This window comes from Oxyura jamaicensis, chromosome 7, assembly GCF_011077185.1.
Source record: "Oxyura jamaicensis isolate SHBP4307 breed ruddy duck chromosome 7, BPBGC_Ojam_1.0, whole genome shotgun sequence".
NCBI classification, from domain to species: domain Eukaryota; kingdom Metazoa; phylum Chordata; class Aves; order Anseriformes; family Anatidae; genus Oxyura; species Oxyura jamaicensis.
In genome coordinates, this window is record NC_048899.1 from 1,671,635 (window position 1) to 1,691,858 (window position 20,224).

Sequence of the window (20,224 nt, forward strand, 5' to 3'; positions counted from 1 at the left end):
GGGGGGGTCCGGCCGCCGCCCTCCGCCGGAGCCCGCCGCAGTGCGCTGAGGGGAGGCGAGGTGAGGAGAGGAGAGGGGCAGGTGGGGGCCGGGCCCGGGGAGGATCTCGAGGGGGCTTTGCGGCGGCTCCGCGCTCGGCCCCGGGGGTCTCACAACCGGGGGCTGTGGCTCGTGTGCGAGGCACAATGACGGCGGGGAAATGGGCTCCTGCTGCTGTCCTCCGGCTTGCCGTTGTGGTACCGGGGAGATTTGTCGTTAGCACGCTTGTTTTGTCTCCTAACCTTTATGTGCTCATGTCGGTGCAAACCGGGAGGGTATTTGGATGAAAAATAAAAATCGGTTTTAGGCCGTGTGGTACCAAAATACGGTATGTGTGTGTGTTGTATGTAGAGCGGTAATAGTTACATAATTTAATTTTTCTTGATTTGCTGCCGAATAGATGGCAGGAGCGCACAGAGTGTATTTATAACATCCTCCTTTCCTTTCTGGGATGCTCTGTGCAGAAGTCCTTGTGCTGCGCGGCACTGCGTTGGAGCGGCTGGGGGAGATACAGCCCTGAACGCCTCCTGTGCCCGAGATCCGGCAGGGGCTTCTGCTTCTTCCCGCACAGCCAGCCAGGGCTGCCTCCTGCGTGCTGTGAAACTTCTCTTGTAGCTTCTTTCCTCCCCAGCCATTATATTGCATCAGAAAAATAAAGTCACACCAGTATAAATATTGCAGTAGAAATTATTCGCAGCACTAAGGGGCGCAAAGAAATCTGTGTTGTGGAGGGATTAGAAAAAACAAAACACAACTTCTTCCAATACGCAGATACGCAGTTTCCCCAGTTGTTAGACTCCTTCAGAAAAGTCCTCTGATGGCGTGGTTGCAGCATCACACCCGAGGTATGATGTCAGTATCAGCATACGAAAGGAGCAAACCCAACGCTTCCATGCTGTCACCACCGCTCCTCAAAAATACAGATCCTTTCACGTCAGCTGGAGATACCTCGGAGCATGTCAGGTGCCATTCTGCGTGTGTGTGTCTATTTAGATATCTATCCCTGTTTATGTCTGATGCTGGAATTTAAACTTAGCACCTTAAAATGGACTCTGAGATTGCACAGAGTTCAGAGGCTTGACCGGGCACCATTTTAATGTCATGCTTCGTAGCAGTTTAACTTCAGAGAATTGCGGCTGGAAAGCGTTCGGTTCACCTTGCTTTGGCACCAGAAGGCTGCTTGTAAAGGCAAACTTGTGGCATAGCTCGGTCCTGCTGGCGCTGTGGGACTGGTTTGCCTTGGAGTGCTCACATCGCTCCACAAGGACCCTCAGCCTCCCTTAAAGACCGGCTTTGCTATCTTGCTATTTATTTTTAAAGGCAATTTAGCTAATGGGCACTTCTGTTTGTTTTACACTTGCAATGTTTTTTCAAACCTCTTAAATTCACAGTGTTACGCCTTTAAGAAACCTTGTGATGTTACAGTGGCTGCCAGCCAGAACAATGTACTGGTTTGTCAGATTTCCTGAGAAGAAATTGAATAAATTTTCTTTTGCCCACTTTATAAGATTAAATAGTAATGCCTAATTGAAAAAATTAATAGGCTTTTTTGTTTTCTTTGTGGGCCAGTGTTATTCAAACTGCAGATAAGGCTCCAGTATGCTGTAAAACAGGGGACTTTCTGAGTCTGGGACTGAATCTGCTTATTGCATTCTTGAATAATTAAGTATAATTTGTTTTCCATTTTATCTCTTTTTAGTCCAACTCAGCATTTTTTTTTTCCAAAAACTCTCCTTTAGTCAGACAGAAACAGGATTCTTAGGGTATTGCATTTATTCCATTGACTACCAGGTACTAACATAAGGGAGATAGTGACAAAATACCTATTTGGGTACCGGTACTTAATTGTTGAAAATGAGATGTAAATGTGTGTTTAAAATTAATTACTATGCTCAAACCTTTCCTAGTATGGGATGCTCAGCTGAGCCTGGTGATGTCGAGGGAGTCGCGGTGTCATCATGGCTGGCTTGCTCGCACTGCTCGTCGCTGACCTTTTGGTTATGTCGTGCAGGGGAAAAGCTGGAGTGAAGGTGCTCACCAGCAGGCAGAGTATTAGCTTCAGTGCTCGTCAGATGGAACCACTGGAATAAGACACAGTGAATTGTCATATGGTGTTTCAGGGTTTAAAAATAAGGAAAAGGCAATGGACAAGTGAATTGAATGTTTCCTATAGAAGTTCTCCTCCAGTGTAAAAGGCAAGGAGATGAACTCTTGTGTGCATGGAAGCCTGGGTGTTAGCACTCTGAAGCTAATGACCCTATATGAGGTGTTTGTCTAACCATACCAGGGCCCTTGCAGGGTGAGAAGAATGTGATTAACTGTTACTGTTATAAATTGGTATTTGGGCTTAGTGTCTAGGAAAAGTTCCACCTCATTTCCATTGAAATTGAAGAAAACTGTGCACTATTTATATGGATAATGATATCAGGTCTCTGTGGCAGCTTGTCCATGGTCAGTTGGAGTACCAGTGATGTTAAGGAAGAGGTACAAAACACCTTTGTCTCTGGCCAGAGCAAAAGCGATGATAAAGCTTTGTGTAGCATGGGCATGTGCTGCAAGGACACCTCTTCATGGGGTGAGATCGGGAGCCTTTGTCCTTAAAGCTTGCCTGCCGAGCCAGGTGCTGATAGCTTTTTGAGGTCTAGAGCACGCTGTGTGTTTGCAAGTGATCTGGGCATGGAGGCTGAAAGGTACCAGGACTGTCAGTTTCCATTTTGTGGAAATCCAGCTTGTAATGGAATTGGGCCTACCTCCTGGGATTTAGGTAAGGCGAGGAGAAATTTTCTGCTGAAATAGCGTGGTACTCCTAGAAGAGTTTTACTTAAACTTTCAAAGTATTATTTGCTTTAGAAAAATATGGCTGCTAAGTTAAGTAGCACAGAAAAGTGCTCTCTTCTGAGCATCTTGGTAAAACTTCCGAGTTGTCATATTGAAAGACTGTAGCCCGGTCGTGAATTCTCATGGGACGTACAAGCCCTGGACTCTTAATTCGAGGTGCAGTCACTTGTGTTACAAGTGTGCATGTTTCTGACATCCCCTCCAGCACCTAGGGATCCTATTATTTGTTTTGGTCAAGTTGATGTTGGGCTTCCCAGGTTCTACTGACAGGATGTGTGAGTTCAGTCCTGATTAGTATGGTCAAGCCGAAGTCAGTGGTCAAAGCAGCGCTCTGTTTGCCCTTTAGAATTATTAGGGAGGTACCAAAAAGTGGATGCTTGATGGTCGGAGCTATTCGCTTTGGGAGTGGGTAAGGAGTGGAGGGAGTTGTTGTGACATAATATTTTGAGTGTTGTTCTTTGTATCAACAGTGGAAATTATCTGGGAATTGTCTGGGAATTATTAGCCCTTGGAAATAAAGAACAGAATGTTGAAATTGAACAATGAAATATGCTACTGAATTGTTGAGCTGGTGGTTCTTGATGCTGGCGTACAACAAATCACAAAATGAGGAGGCAAACCGGGGAATTGTTTAGGTAGTTTAGGTGATTTGGTTCAGATTTCTTAAGTGGAGTGCCTCTGTTCCTTTGAGAAGCTGCACAGAGACACACATAATCTGACTTGAGGACTTCTAGCCATAAAAACTTTAATAACATTGTCGATATGCCTATACGCCTCGTATTGACCACAGGAGAAAGATATGAAGTAACAACAATTAACATTTACATAATCAGCCCACCTAAATATTGCATGGAGGACAGTCAAATGTGTTCTCTTAAGTGCTATGATGGCCAGAATCCATTGGCTAGGATCCACTCGAAAATCAGATTAAAAGTTTCTGTGCTTGACAAATACAATGTCATTAGTTTAAAAATTCCCTGAAGGCCGGTATTGTAATTAGATGAGCCTGAAGCTTACAACGATAAAATTCATTTTCCTCCAGGAATGACAAACAGCATTTTTTTAAAAAAGAAAAAATAAAATACATTGACTGATCCTTGTCAGAGTGAGTAACCGCAGTAGGAAAGAAGCGTTTGCCAGGAATAAATGCGACAGCCGAAGCCACAGCTCCTTACGGTCAGCGGGGTGGCCCAGCCGCAGGATGGTGGGAAGCAGTAAGATCTATGAGAGTCCTGCTGAAAGAGTACTCACAAGTGATCATTCATGAGGCCCCTAAGTGGGGATGCATGTTACAGATGCTGAATATGGGCAAAAATAGCCACAAAAGAATTACAGAACCAGCAACTCATTTTGGATCTTGTTTGTCACAAAAACGTCCTCCCATCTTTGGGTGATTCTTTGTTCTTTTAAAGCGTGGAATTCGTAGTTCTAGGCTACAGCATTCCAGCTTCAAAAGCTACGCTTGTGAAGCTGTGTATTCTTTTAGTTAAGATGTATTTTAAAGCCAGCTATTCCGCTCAGTTGATTGTGTGAATTTTCTGCAGCATTACTGGTTTGAATCTTTGAAGCTGGTAGTTTGAGAAAACAGTGATTCTCTCATACGAAATAGAAGTAGGGATTGAAAACTCATCTCTTTAAAATGCAACCACAGCTACATAAAAACGTCATTTATGTTTCTTTGCTTACTGCTCCAATAAAGATATCTACATTGACTAAATGAACGTAAATATTGTTACCAAGGACATAATTCCTCAGATACTTGTATTGCGTAGAAGAGTTGCAAACCTGGCTGTGGTGGGCTCGCTGAGACTGGTGAAACTTTGGTTGGGGTGAGCAGGGCTGTGGAGGTACCTGCTGTCCGGCCACTTGAAAGTAGAGTGGATCAGACAACCGTGTTTTGTGAGAAGAGCGTTTATAGCACTGCTGCGTGGCTTCGGCGTCTGTTCCCTGGCTTGTTCTGTGTACAAATAGAGGTACAGCCTTAAAGGCAATGCTCTATGTTTTGGGGTTAGAAAAGGCACCAATTCCATTATTGTTTCCAGGAGAGGAAGAAAAAACAAACAGAAACCACTCCAGTCTTGATGAGAAAGCAACACTTCAGAAGATCTATTGCATATTGTTGTTTCAGGTGTATGTGTCCATAAATACATACAGATACTCACCTTGTTTCATAAAACATCTGGCTTCATGTTGTGAGTAATGTCATGTTGAGTAATGTCCAGATCATTGCAAAAATGTTTATTCAGTACTGCAGTCCATTTTAGCTCTGTTCTTAAAAGAAAAGATAAGCCACAGGTCTTACGCCTTTCACTGTGTCTCCTTTCCAAGGTTTGTGGTGTTATTGTTACCAAATATGTCTTTTTCTTTCCAATGTTTTGATAAAAATCCACCCAAACAAAAGAGGAGACTACTGTGGGGGGAAAAAACACAAGGATTGTTAAACTCTCAAGTACTCAGCCTGGAAATATAGAAATACTTTTCCTCAAATCTTTCTGCTCTGTAATCTTCAGTTTTATCTGATGCTCTCATACGCTCAAACACTTCTGACAGATCAATGTCATTTTTTAAATTCATGACATCCCTTTTATAATGCCTAAGACAATGTTGGCTATCTGTATATTCGACAGACTTTCTTTACTAAAATATGTATTGATTAACCATGTGTGAAACAACAGAACGGAAATAATCTTCATAAGTACAGATGACAAAGAGTTCAGCCCTTTAAATACTTCAGATACAGGAGAATCCTGGAATAAGAAATATTTCCAAGCTTCATTTCTGAATGTAAAATGTGTTGACTTAGTGTCTTAGCTGATGGTATAGCATTTGGATAACAAAAAGGAAGATGAAAGAGTAAAGGATTTAGCGTTCTACTGAATATGCTTTGTGACTCGTGACACAGGCTGTAACTCAGCTTGCTGAGTAATTATTTTGCTCCGAGTCCACAACTCCAACAGAAATTGATGAATGCTTACTCATGTAAGCAGCCCTATGGAAAAGATCAATATCATAATCTCTCCTTGTTAGTACGGAAACAGATGTGAAATCGCTCCCTGCCTCGGCAGTCTTAAGAGTGGGGACAGGGAGATGGCATCCCAAAACTATCCCCGCAGGTTCTGGTTGTGCATCTTCCTGCTGTCATGGATGACTTATCTCTTTGTTCCTCCTCTGTACGTTGTAAGTGTAAACCTGATTCATTATGTCTCGGGAAGCTGCTAATGAAATCTTTCAGACTGCCTCCCTAAGTCCAATACAGGTTGTTGAAGCCTTGAGATGGTGTCTTCTAAGGAAGGAGAAAAAATGGAAGCCTTGCATCTTGTGGAAAAGAGATGAATCTTCTCCACTGAGTTCTGTACTGAATGATTTGGATAGGGGAAGCTGGTCTTGTAGCACTAGTGTTATTTTTTTTTTGAAAGCTTCCAAACTTAATGAGGTTTACTGAAAAAGGAAACAGTTGCAAACCTGATTACAGCTAATGTAAATGGACCTAATTCTTAATTGGGCTACTCTGATTTACGCTTCTTAAAGCAGGTCAATTAAAATTTAAATTAAGTGGATTAAAAGAATATAGTCTGCTTTGATGAGTAGATCTGATCAGATTTTCCCTCAACCTGTGCAATGTACTGAGAAACCTGTTTAAAAATACTCTGAGATGCAGTTTACTACACAAAAATAGCAAAAATATTGGGTGATGTGTTCACATTTCATGTAAACAAGGGAAAAGCTTTCTAGTGTCAATATTTTACTTTCCAGCTTTCGTATGAAATAGGTTCTTCAGTGGGTATGGGTATGGTTGCATGTACTTCATCTTTGCAAGACGTTAGATAGAGATAATTTAGGTTAACTGGAGTTGATTGAAGGCATTTCATCTCATTAAAATGTAAATGTAGGTAATAAATTTTGTGCTTTTGTATCTCTTCACTAAAAGTTCAGGTATGTGATATCTACAGTGTACATGTCTGTCTTCGTGTTGTTAGCTAACATGAATTAAAAAATATCCATTTGTGATCTCCAGAGCATGAATATTCCGAGCTGCAGTTACCTGCTACTGCCACATTTTCACCTGCAGGTGATATTTTACTTACCTGCAGCTCGTATTAAATTGTATGGCTAAAAAGCTTATTGAGGGGAACAGAGTACCACCTATTTTACCTTTTGGCCAAAACTGAACATGTAATATTGCAAGCTGTCTTTTTTGTGTGTGTGTGTGTATGCACAGAAATACAGAGGAGCTGTAAGTCTTTATCCATTATTTACACATGGGGAGGACCCAAGCAATGAAGAATTCCAAGTGCTTATAGCATTGTTCCTATCAGTGCAGGAAAAGTTTTGTACAGGCATTTATTGTGGAAAGAATGAGTAGGGCTGGGAACTGTTCCATGTGTGCCTGTCTGGTGTGCTGCAGTTAATAAAGGAAAGAACTGGGGCTTAAATGCTCTTGCTTGTAAGGATTCAGCTACTGAGCAGTCTTCCAAACCAGATCAGTGAAATCTGAAGTCTTACAGAAGCTTCCAAACGTCCGTTTCTGACAAAGCATTTCCATGACAAGTGGTGTCCCAGTGTGAAAAACTTCCTCTTGCTGCTCTTACCTCTCTTTCAGAAAGCATGTCTTAAAAAATGCTTGTTTAAACTGTGCTTTTGTTTAATGCGACAACCTCCGTTCAATCTGCTAAGGACCTCACTATTGCTTTTGCTTTACAGATACTGATATTAGTCGTAGTAGCAGTATAAAACTCAAAGACAAGTGCATACGCTCTCCTGTTTCCTGTTGAAACTTAGGATGGCAAAGTAACGCATCCCCCAAACACTATTAAGCTTCTTAAGTATCTTTCCTTCATGAAAATAATGTCCTATAAAGAACTACAGCTGGCATATCTTCCTGTTCCTGAGCGATAGTTCAACCCTTATGGAGCTGATTATTTTAAATTAAACTTGGTTGTTTTAAGAGTCCAAGTGATTTGATGTAATAACAGATTACGAGATTTTTTTCCCTTAATTATCATTAGTGTGCATTTAATGCGTCTGGTTAATTACAAAACCTCAGAATTTTAATCGATTTAACCACAGAACAAGAACAATGTGAATTTTAAGGCAATATATATTCGGAAATGTCACATATCCATTATCTTTCAATTTTTCTTTTGATTCCTTTCTTTGAAGTTTTCCTATCTTATCATCCTGCATGTCCCAGAGCACTTTTTCTTTTGATTTCCTTCGTTCACTGATTTTCTCTCACTGTTATTTTTGTGTGTGTGTGTCTTCAGGGCTCTGCAATTCTCATCGTTCTAACACCTCCCCAGGCCTTCAGTAATTTTGGACTTCTGCAGTTCTCTGCATACACATTACTTCTCGCAGCCCTGGTTGTCCTTTTCTTTCCCTTTTCTAGTGAGGGTGGGAGCCTGGAGAGTTAGCTCAAGTCTGAATGTGCCCGAGTAGAGTAATAGAAGAAAATATTTTTCTGAAGGCATGCTCTAGATCATGGGGACAGCTCTGGAGACAGCCATGCTGTCCAGCTATGGGATGAGCAAAACGTGAATCGGGGGCAGTGTTGTGGCCAGAAAACAAGGGCTGTGATGAGGATTCATGTGCCTCTCCCCTCTGCATGGTGTGTTGCATGGGACTGGGCTCACCTTTTCTATCAGCTGCAGAACTGTGCCAGTGCTCTGACTTTTCTGAAAGATGTCACACGTGAGAGACTGAAAGTGTGTTGTTGTTAGACATCTCCCATGCGTCAGGGAAGGATGGCACATACCGGCTTTTGCTTTCACCTCCAACAACTCCAGTACACTAGCAATAAGGAGGAACATTCAATGGAGCTTATTTCTCTCTCTCCCACAAAAATGAAGAGAAGGATGCTCTCTTTCAAAGTATGCAACAAGGCAGATGAAGCAAGGAGTAATTGGGATCAGTTTACAAAATAATTTGCTGCAGGTGTGCGTGTGGTTTTTATCAGTTGGGATGTTACAGCTTTTTTCATAGAACTCAGCCATAAAAGAGTAAGGTTAGTACTTGGATTTTTTTTTTAGTCTCTTCAAAAAATTAAAAATACAGTGGTATGCCCACACACACCATACTATTTTAGGTTAGGATTTTTTTTAGCAAAAATCATGCAATTGTTAGGGCCATTTCTGAGCTGAGAACAAATTTGTAATGTTTTTATAACGTTTTTTGCATACACTAATTTCAAAGCATCAGTCTAGAAGTGGTCTATGGTGCTTTTAGTTCTTGAAAAGTATTATTATGAGATGCAAGGGCTGTGAGCAATAAGTAAACATCAGTGATACATATACGTGCTTATGTAGGCGTAATTGTTGCAGAAATAGGCGCAGCATGTTAGCAGTCCTTCTAAGACTGCTAAGTAATGAGAAGCCTTCTTTTTTTCTTAGGACAGTGGTGCTTTGGAGCATACTCTTTGAACAACTTGATGCAGGCAATTATATTTTGAGTTTGAGATGTTGGAAAAAAAATCATTCCTCTGCCAGTTATGACGTCCAGAAGCCTTTTGTACTTCCCTGTTCTTTGTTAGCTTTGAACATTTCTGATTAGCATCAACGCTTAGAAACTCTACATGGGCTAAAATCTGCCGTAACAGAACCTACTGAAGTGTGTTTGTGTCTAAAACTGGGAATTTTGATCTAAATCAAATGCTTTTGGCTTTCATGTCTCATGGTCTTGTTTGGGGCAGCTGCGTATAGAGAAGAACTTAAAGAGCAGCCGTATGAGGATTTCAAGTCATGAGCTTCTGTCAGTGCCCTCTGTTCTTTTTGGATTCGCATGTTGCACTTGCATTGTGCTTGTCTCATCTGAAGCACTGATTTGTGGGCTGTGCTCTTGAGAAATTTCTGCTGAACTTGGTAAAATGTTAGCATTAGGTAATGGTAATGCATGCCAAGCTGCAAGTGTGTTTTATCCTGCAAAGTAACATCCCAGGTATGGAATTCGTAAGATCAGTCAGGAAAACTAGAATACCCTTTCTTTGGGAAGTCTGTGGAGGCTAGCAAGCAGTTTTGTGGGAGATGAACAGCTTTTGCAAAATCAAAGGCACAAGTCACAGTTTAATTGTAAATATTTGATACAGCTTGGTATTTAACACTGCATTGCTCTACTCAATAGCCAATTAACAGCTTATTTTCACTGTTATTAACACATTCAGAAGGAAGCTTACTTCTATGGAAAGAGGAGGAGAAAAAATAAACTTGTCAAAAGGCAATTAAGTATTTAGCCATAACTTTGTCTGGAAAGGACTCTGGGAATTATGTAAGCTGTGTGTTGGATGTGCATCCATCACTCACGTAAACCAGCAATGGGATGGAAAATCTGGACTGCTTCTTTAGTTCAGGAAGAGCCTTTCAGATAATGTTATCGTGAAACTTGTCACAAAACCACCACCCCCTAAATACCTTGCCTCCTTCTTCCTCTTGCGATTAAGCAGGAGAGGTTTTGTTCTTCCCTTAGCAGCTGAAGAACGTCAGCCTCAGGAGAAGAGAGACTCGAGAAGCTGCTCCAGTACTGAGTGCAGTAGCTTTTACTCTTTATATAGAGGGCTAAAATCAGAAGGCACTTTCTAACTCTATAGGAATTTTAAAGAATGACTGAGAAATATAGCAGGACTAGACAAGAAGTCTAGTTCTATTTCACATTATTTCAAAAGTGTGAAATAGCTTTAATGAAACTAAGTTGTGTAGATTTTTTTATTATTATTATTGTGGGGAAAAACAGTGGGAAGGATGACAGATACCTATAGAATCATGATCAGTACAGAGAAACTGAATAGATTTTTTTTTTCTTTCATTGTTTAATGTAAAAGCTAGGCAGTAGCTAACAAAACCATCATGGAAGAAACATGAAAAAAAAAGAACACAGTTAAATTCTGCTTGTTATAAAGTATTGTGGGAACCAAAATACAGAAATTCTGATGTAGTACTACTTGGAAATGGTTCAGAACAGCGTACCAGCGTGGCAAGCTTTAGGGGTGATGGTGGCTCACATAGCTTAGACTGGGTGCACTGGTGTGACTGGTGGGGGTCAGGAGGGACAAAACGAGGCTTTTGAACATGAGAGACCCTTTTCAGACTTGAGATAGCAGCACCAATCCCCAAAACTAAGTGCACTTTGAAAATAACAGCTCCGAGTTTAACTGGAAATCTGTGTGACTGTTGGCTCCCCTAAGCCACTGTTAAAAATACAAAGCCAAATGGACTGCTGTTGTGGTGAGAACCTGGTATGCTTTGCTTTCAGGGTGGAGTCTAAATTATATTTGCTCTGGAAACACAGTTTTATATCGATGTATAAATTCAGCAGTTCTGCATAACGGAAGACGTTCCCGCGAGAGAAAAGATTTGGATAGCTTAATCACATTTCAGCCCCCTGAAAATTTGCAGGTGGTGGTGGTGCTTTGGCTGCTCTTCCAGGAAACAGTGCCTCATCACGACCTGCAGCAGGGTTAAGATCTAGGTAGAACCATGCTGTGGTAAGTTTTAGTTCAACTAAATCATGCATTTGTGGCCTCCCCCTGCAGTGTTTAATGGATGATTAAAACCAGCCTGTTTTGTTTCAATAAATGTTCTTATTTTCTGGAAGATTTGCCAGGCTTGTTAAAATACCTCTGGGTTCATTAAGAGAAGTTTTAAAATGCTTTATATAGTTCACTGTGATTGCTTTATTAAGTGTTTTAGAAAAGGAAAATGTATCCTGAGAAAAACTGTGGGGCTCAGAGTAAAAAATAAGTAGCCTCTCTGCTTGGAAGGAAAGGTAGGTAGGGATAATTTAGCAGTCTTGCACTTGTATTCACGAGGACTGTTCGCTTACAGTATCACTGACAGCAAAAGTTTGCTGTCAATTGTGGGGGGGTAAATTTTTCTTATATTGCAAATTGTCTTCACTAAAAAATTGCACTTTTTGTTTAGTTTACGAGCAAACAAAACAGTCATGGGATGGTTCTAGTGGTTTAGGAGGTTTTGTTTGTTTGTTTTCCAATGGATTTTAATTTCTGTGGATGCACTTACAGTGCACACCTTGTTCCTTAGCCCATCGAGTTGTGGAGGTGAGACAGGTTAGGCAGTGTGGACCAGCATCCTTAAGAAGAAATGCATGGACAGTGGGGAGTCGGGTCTTGTCAACTCGGGGCTGTGAGGAAATGAGGAGGAGGCCCAAAAGGACGTAAATGACTGTTAAAAGTCATTTGCCATGCTAAATTGCCACTTAGTCTGTTGAAGGGTTCCCAGGCTTGTCATCTGTTATTGGCACGTTAGCTTTATTTAACGGGCTAAAAATAATTAAACAGTGCGATTTTATTAGAGCTTGTTCTAGTTTTATAATTCTTCATTTCAGCTGATGATCTGGGGGATGAACAGCATTGCACAATTGTTTTCTCCTTCAAAAACAAAGAAAAAGGGTCCCGGTTACATAGGCACAATATATTGTTCCTATGAGGTAGTGTGTTTGAATGTTAATGTAGGAGCAGGGGGAGTGGAAGAGACTGATTTTCCCATACTGTGATTCTACTACTGTCACTGTTGGAGAGTACAGCATTGCGTATTGTCAGGAATTGGTCGTATCAAAGCCATGCTATACCACTTGATTTCTTAAGCCTTGCTGCAATTCAGGAATTCAATTTCCATGTTACTTCGTTTTCTATGTTTTTGTGTTTAAAATACAACATTTTAAGTACACTGATGTATACATTTAGCTTTTCCATATGTTGAATTCAGTATGCAGTATTTAAAACCATGTTTTCCAACTTTGGTTGGTAGCCTTAGGCAAAAGCTTTTTTATTATATTTATATACGTATATATTTTTTCTGGTTCTGTAAGTACATTGTTACACTTCCTTGACTCTAATCCTGAAATGTTCGGAGTGTAGCAAAGTTCACATCACTGGCTGTGATTAAAAGAGGCAAGTTTGGACCTTACTAAATTTCCTGGTTGACCTCAAAGGCATTTAGTTTTAAGAGGGATATGGAAAAGAAACATTGGAGTTCATCCAGAATGTGACCTTAGTAGGCAGGTTTTTGTTTTGCTTGCCCAGTGTGCACAATATAACTCATGTTCATTTTTGAAAATTTAATTTCTTGTTTTAACTTCCCAGCATCACCTGCTACAGAACCTAAGCTAATGTAATGCTGGCTCAGATGCAGCAGGACTGTGGTCTTCTTTTCTTCAGGGCACTCGTTACGTATGTAGGAACGCTTGGTAACAGTAAGAACTTGTGCTGACATCATGCAGGTGCTAGACTTGTGTTTAAATTTACACATGAGTAGCTATTTAGGAAAATGTGTATGTTTAATTATCAGAGACGTGTTTGCATTTAATGTCTTTATCAAGCATGTATGTTAATAACAGTTCTCAGAACAATATATTGTAAGAAGGAATTTACCTAAAGTAATTTTCTTTTAAGAAAGGGCAAAGAAATGGTTTAATAAACACCCTTGGCATTTGGACTCTATCTTGGATGCACTTTGCTGGAAAAAAAAATGGTTTTAATTCAAGTATTTGGATTTGTAGGGCTACTTAGTTGAACTTTGTTTCCTAAAAAGAGAGCAGTCTTAATTGTAAAATATATATATACAATCCAATAAAATCGATCACTAGGGATGAGAGAGGAAGCGCAAAGCAAAAGTAAAATTTCATGAGTGATTCTTATTTTAAAAAAAGGTATTGTACACTTACTTTTGAACCTTATTCTCTTAGACTTTTTCCCGTACTTTCTTATGTACCTTACAGCCAGAGGTTAGAATTGTGTCATACTTCAAAAGTACTGCCTTCAAGAGGCACTTCTGTAGTAGGAATGTGGATCTGAAAAACAGTGGCATTACAGCAAACTGGCCAGAATGAAGGAAGAAACTGTCCTTGTCCTGAAAAAAGCTGCCAAAGAATCGAGGGCCAAATTTGAATACTAAGCAAGAAATCTGACTCTGTTTTATAGTGGAGTATGTTTAAGAATTGAACTGTTTTGAAGATGAAATCTCAAATCATCCAGGTAGTGAAGCAGTTTTTCAGTCCAGGTTGGCAGAATACTGAAGTGCCTACTCAGTTAGCATAGATGCTTACTTGGATGACTGGAGGAAAGACGTAATTGCAGGTGTTGAAAAATGTAAGTCAAACTCCTTCCTCTTTGGAAAATCAGCCCTATTTTTATGAAATAAATCCCTAGGTTATCTTTTAAATGCAGGTTCCTATAGGGATCATTTTTCCTTTAGAGAGGAGGCCTTTAGGTCCAAAAAAGATGGAGGAGTTCCTGTTGGAATGGCAAAATCTGGGTTTATATGCAGAGAGAACAGACAGAGAGAACACCAGAGCTTCCCATCTTTGAAATTGCTTTTGAAGACAAACTCAGATGAGTATGTTGTTGCTCAGAATATCATTCTTCTGCCTGTTACTTTCATAGTTGGTTATTTGTGTATTTAAACACTAATATTTGTCCAGGTTAAGTTTTATTCATATTACATGTGCATTTTTTGTTTGACTCTTGTCTTAGGCACAGATCTCTGAAGATAAATGAAACACAGCTGAATCTGATGAGATCGGTGGGCCTTTCTTGCCTCCTCTGCTGCCAGTCAGGGAGCCTCGGTCTGTTAAGTTTCAGGAAGGTACTGCAGCGACTTCAGTGGCATTAGACTGAATTTTGTGTGACTCAGAAACCAGGAGAGACAGTGTTCAGTAATGCTCAGGGCCTCTATCTGATGGCCTCTCTGAGTGTGGTATTTTCAGCTGATTGCGTACCAGAGAAAAGCAAAATAATCCTCTCTTCAGCTCCCTGCACCCTAGCCAAAGCACACACAAAAATGCAAAACACAGATCTGACGGTCTGATTGGAGGAAATAATCCATTCCTACATCAGGTCTGGTGATCTGCTTTACTTTGGTCAAGTGATCTGTGCTTATTTATATGTTTGTTTAAAACACTCCGTGTGTCATCTTGTAACACTTATCTAAGGAACATGGTTTGGGTAACGAGAGGTATGTTCTTTTTCCTGTGGCTCACAAAGGACCAGTCATAGGCAATACTTGTAGAACTGACGATGCAGACCCCAGAAAGAAATGCTCTTCATTTCACTCCTTTCACAACCTTTATATAAATTCTTCCAGAGGTAAATGAAAGCCTTCACCTTACGAGCGTGTCGTGTAAAAAAGATTCTGCCTGATGGTAAGCCTTGCATTTTTGCCTTCAGTCTTTCTCAGTAAACTGTTTCAAGGTTCAGCTACAATCACTGCTAGGAAATTGCAGAATGTTTCAAGGTTGCATTGATCTAGCTTTAACTGTTAGCCACTGGATCCTATTGCATTGAGATCAGCAAAGTTGAAAAGGTCTTGCTACCAGATCTCCTTTTCAGTGAGAAAGTGCTTATGTCTGGTAATCGGATGACCTCTGTCTTCTCTTCAGTTAGCTAATGTAGGCAGGGATCCCTAAGACTTCAGAAATGGGAAAAAAATAAATGGTACAGGAAAGTAAATGGTGAATGATGATGAGAGTATAGGAGGCAGAGCAAATAGGATGGCATTTATGAAACATACTAGGAACATACACTTGAGATAAACACAGAAACCAAAACTAAAAAAAATGTAAGTCAACTATATCTTTGCTGGATGGTGAAATTATAAGCAATGTCATAGGAAGGCAGAATTGGATGCCTGCTACCTGGATAGACCCCACAGAACCATCAAGGTGCCCTATCTAATACTATAAGGAGCTTCTGGTATCTTCTGCCTTTATCTCCCACTTCTGGGACGGGAAAAGTTGGAGAAAATTTGTTTCATAAAAAAAACACACCACCAACAACAGAAAACATGAAAGATCACACCTAGTATATGAAAATGTTTAAACACCTTTCCCCTCCAAATTACCACCTTTCCATTTACATCTGTATCAAGTATTGATTTAAGCTCTAATTTTGGGACTACTTTTGTGCGAATTGCCATTACATTCATTATGGATGTGCAGAGTCTGCTTACACAAAAAGAGCTGCAGTGTTGTAATCTGCTAAGTTTAAGGATTTGTAAGGTAACAGGGAAAGGGCTAAGAATATTGCTAGGAGCATGGTAATTGGGGGTTGCTGCTACCAGAACCATTCATCCAGCCTGCAGCATGCTCTGTGTGTTCTGCGGCTGTGCCAGAAAATGCACTGCATGAATAATCTTGGCAGTTGTGGTCTGTTCCCTGTTTCTGGGCTTAACTTCAGAACACCTCAGGATGTCTGGCAAAGTACCTTTTCCAAGCGTTGGAAGAGGGCATACACCGCAGAACCATGTGTGAACAGATGAGTGCACACATGGAAGTTCAAGGGACACAGAGGAGGTGCAGTATTTGGTCTTCAGTTGACACCAGAAGAATCTCAAATGTCTTCCTGGCCAGGAGCGACCGTATATACCGTGTTCTCTGCAGAGTACAGGACAAAACTTCTTGGAGTCTTTTGGGGTGAGTTAATACACAGCTTCTGGGGAGCTGAGATGCAGGATTTGACAGACAAGTTCCCTGGTCTGTGCCGTGCAGGAAGGCACATTTGATGGACTTAGTTCTGTCTTCAGAATTGAACTCTGTGGCAATTGCTGCATTGTTTGTGGTCTGTATGTGGCCTTTGTACAAGAGTTGTCATTTGTTTTTTCCAAATTTCTTGACTGCTTTCCTCTCTTTTCTTTGTCATTTATTGTACTAGCTTTCTTTGTGTGTCCCTTTTGCTTTTGCCAGTGATTAGCTCTCATCCTGTTGGTTTATTTGTATTTTTATTTATTTTATTTGAGAGAAAATGCAATGTGGCTGATGTTATCTGGGAGCAAGCCAGTAACAGCTAAAAAAACAAATGGAAACTAAGTCTGCCAAAGCTTTCCCATTTTAGATGAAACTGCCTGACTTGGACATCATTAGTTTTGTGTGATGGTAGCTGGATTTTGACTGCAAGGTGATGCTGGTGATGGTGTCCACACAACCACAAGCCTCTCAGTTACCTCCTCTTCCTTGGCACAGCTGATTACTGGCACAGTAGGTTGATGCTGCTACCCTGTGGCTACAGCCTCAGCGTTTAAATGCACTCACACAAACCCTCTTCACAAACGCTGCCTCACCCTGAGGAGATAAGTCACACAACACTGAAGGAAAGAAAAAAGCTTTTTTTTTTTTTTTTTTTTTTTCTGTGTGGCTTTGTTGTGTACAGAGCACGGCAATGCAGCACGCTGAAATCAGAGTTCTTTGCTGATTACTTAAATAGACCCCGGGCTCCTTTCAGTTCATGCCACCAAAGATGCATATGTTTGGTGTAGAGCTGGTTCATGAGCGGAAAGTGAGAGCACTGGGAAGACAGGCTGTGGTGGCTGGCAAGCTTTTCCTTGCTCCAAGATGCATGCACTGTGTCCTGGGGTGGGGGCGGGCTGTTCCTTGGAGATGTTTGCCTCGGAGCCAGTAATGGTGCATGACAAGCAGATACTGTTAATAATATTAGCTCTGTATTTTATTCTGGTATTGCATTTGTATCTACTATGCAAAATAAGGTGCTCCATCATTTTAGGAAACCCCAGAGATAATCCAGAGATCTGATGTGTGTGTAGCTGAAGGAAACTTTGTTAGCTGAAAGCGATGGATGTGGTTTTGTTTTTGTTTTTGTTTTTGTTTTGAATGGGAGCACCCCTCACCATCAGGGGTTTACAAGAAGTGGACCCTCAGAATTTGTGTAGTTGCATGTAGTCTGCATCTGGAGGATTACATTTAAGCAACTAGCCTCAATGGTAGGTTTTTAAATCTCATGAATTTTGTATTTTTTTTTTTTTATGAACCGAGTATCAGTAGGGAAAATGGGCATCCTTCAGCAGCAAAGTACTGTACCAGCTAATTCAGTGCAGAGGTAGTCATCTTTGTCCCTCACTGCTTTATTTTCAGTGAAACACAAACTGGCTTTGAGGTTGAATAGAATACCAGAAATATTTTACAAATAGGATATATGTAATTAAGAATATAGAGGTGTATTATTAAGTAAAACTTTGGTCAAGAAGGAATTTTGATTTATACTTTAGAAAAACATGATGATGAAATGCAGATGAATGTGAGATTTAATTCAGGGTTAAGCCATAGAAATATTTAACTGGGCTTAAAAATGCAGTAATTCTGAAGGTTAAATGAAAACGTGTATAGCTTAAAATTAACGAGCTATATAATCGAGGTATCAGAGTTTCCTTTGCTTTCTTCTTCTGGCATCATTCCTCTGTTTTGTCAAGTGTCTTTTCTTGTGTGAGGAAATTCAGGACTGCTGTCTAAGGATTAACAGAAGCTTTGGATAATTCATTAGTCTGATAAAAAAGGGCTTGCTGCAGGAACTGGCAATTTATTTTGATTCTTTTTGAAATGACTGTGTTGGAAGATATCAGAGTAATTAATATATTCAGTATCAGTGTAAAGATAAACTAAAACTATAATTAGCTTTGAACTTTTGTGTATGAAAGTATACCGAACCGAACTTGCATGAAAGGAGAGGAGGTGGCCAATCTTCTTTTTGAAAACTCCCACTAAGACTGTTTTATGCTCCATAGCTGGTTCTACAGGAGGATTAAAGACACTGCATCTGGGTTGAAGAGTCATTGACGTGGCTCTTCTCAGTGCTGGGGTCTTGGATTGATTTGGGGGTGGGGAAGGTGCTTGAGACCTGCAGACCCGTGTTTGTTCCTTTTTTTTTTTTTTTTTTCTTCCCAGGCAGGAATCATACGTAACTATGTGCTCCTGATCACAGTCTGTAGTAAATTCATGAGAGTTTCTGACTAACAAGAACAGACAGTGAATCAATCAAAGTCATTCTTGCACAGGGTTCAGCTTTTCCTGCTGCCAATGATGTGGCTTCTAATCCTTCAGAAATGAGTTCTGCTTCTATTATCATGAAGATACCAGATAATTGTTTCTGTCAGGATCTTTCTTCATTTTCTCTCCGATTCCTTTCTGTGAAAAAAAATATTAACTCTCACTTCATGTTATGCTAATATTTATTTGATTTTTATTTTATTTTATTTTGTAAATGTTTGCCATTCGGCAGCATTGCTCTTAGTTCCTCAGCTTTCTATTTCAGCACTTGGTGAGGCTAATGGGTAGTGGTAATCTTGCAAGTACAGCCTCAGAGCCTATACAACATACACTGAGTAAGAGCTTGACCTGAAACAGTGCCCTTCATCCTGAGGAGAGGACTTGCATGTTGGTTTGGAGAGGTGAGAATACTCTATTCTGCATCTAGGTTTTCTGTCTGACTCTTGCCTACCATTTATCAATTCCAGTTCAGGTTTCAGTGGTGTACATCTTAATTTGGGTACCCACATTGACCGATCTGCTTTTGTTTCTATACTTAGGTGTTTCCTGGATTATTTCCTATTACAATTTTGTTCCCCGTTCCAAGCAGTCAAATTTTAAGTCCCAAAACTTACCTTCTGGAAGTCCACACGTTCTCTCACTGTTGGCATAAACACTTCGCTGTGCTGCACAGATCCTGCAACTCTGAGATTGGTGGGACACCCTTGCAATCAGCAAAAACCTAATTTCACTGTTTTCTAGGATAAAAGAAAGCATTTAATTTAGGGAGTGTAGCTTGTATAGTAGCTAGTCATAGAATTGTTCAGGTTGGAAAAGACCTTTAAGACCATCTAGTCCAGCCTTTAATCTAGTACTGACAAGCCCACCACTAAACCATGCTGCTAAATTCTATGTCTACATTTTCTTGAAGACCTCCAGGGATGGTGACTCAACCACTTCCTCGGGCAGCCCATTCCAATGCCCCCCAGCCCTTTCAGAAAACAAATTTCTCCTAATGTCCAATCTAAACCTCCCCTGGAGCAACTTGAGGCCATTTTCTCTCATCACTTGGTGCTTGGGAGAAGAGCCCGATCCCCATCTTGCTACAACCTCCTGTAGGGTAATTGTAAAGTAAAAAACAAAAAACAAAACAAAACAAAAAAAAAACAACAAAAACAAAAACATTGTCAGATTATAAGATGCTCTTGGCCTTTCATGAGCTTACTGAACACTAGGAAGCTGCTGAAGACTGGAAAAAGTGCTAGTGAAGTGGTAGGGTTTCTGCAGTGCTAAGAGGAAAAGGTTGGCCTTTCATCTCCATATTGACTGAATGCTGTTGGTTGATAGGATGGTCAGAGCCGTTCATCTGGCGTACAGAGTGCCCTGCTCTGGCAGACTTGCAGAGAAAAGATACAAATTCCATCCTTGGATCAATACACGTAAGTTCTCACTGACTTCTTGAGAGCCCAGTGCTTTCCAAAATGCAGGCTCTAGCAAATCTGTCATTGTTGTGAGATTTTTGCTGTGCTGTTGACCTGCTAGCTGCTTCTCCTTTCTTTCCTCTCCTTTCTTTCCTCTCCTTTCTTTCCTCTCC

General features: G+C 40.5%; 1 protein-coding gene across 3 annotated transcripts in view; it reads left to right on the plus strand.

Moving 5' to 3' along the window:
* HECW2 (HECT, C2 and WW domain containing E3 ubiquitin protein ligase 2) overlaps window positions 1–20,224 on the plus strand; it is a 197,307-nt gene that overhangs the window by 32,870 nt on the left and 144,213 nt on the right. The window contains exon 1 of one of the 3 annotated variants that reach the window (XM_035332231.1): window positions 1–60. The exons of the other annotated variants lie outside the window; for them this stretch is intronic. The gene's annotated coding sequence lies outside the window, so the exon portion shown is untranslated. The remainder of the gene's footprint in view (window positions 61–20,224) is intronic. 3 annotated transcript variants of the gene reach the window in all.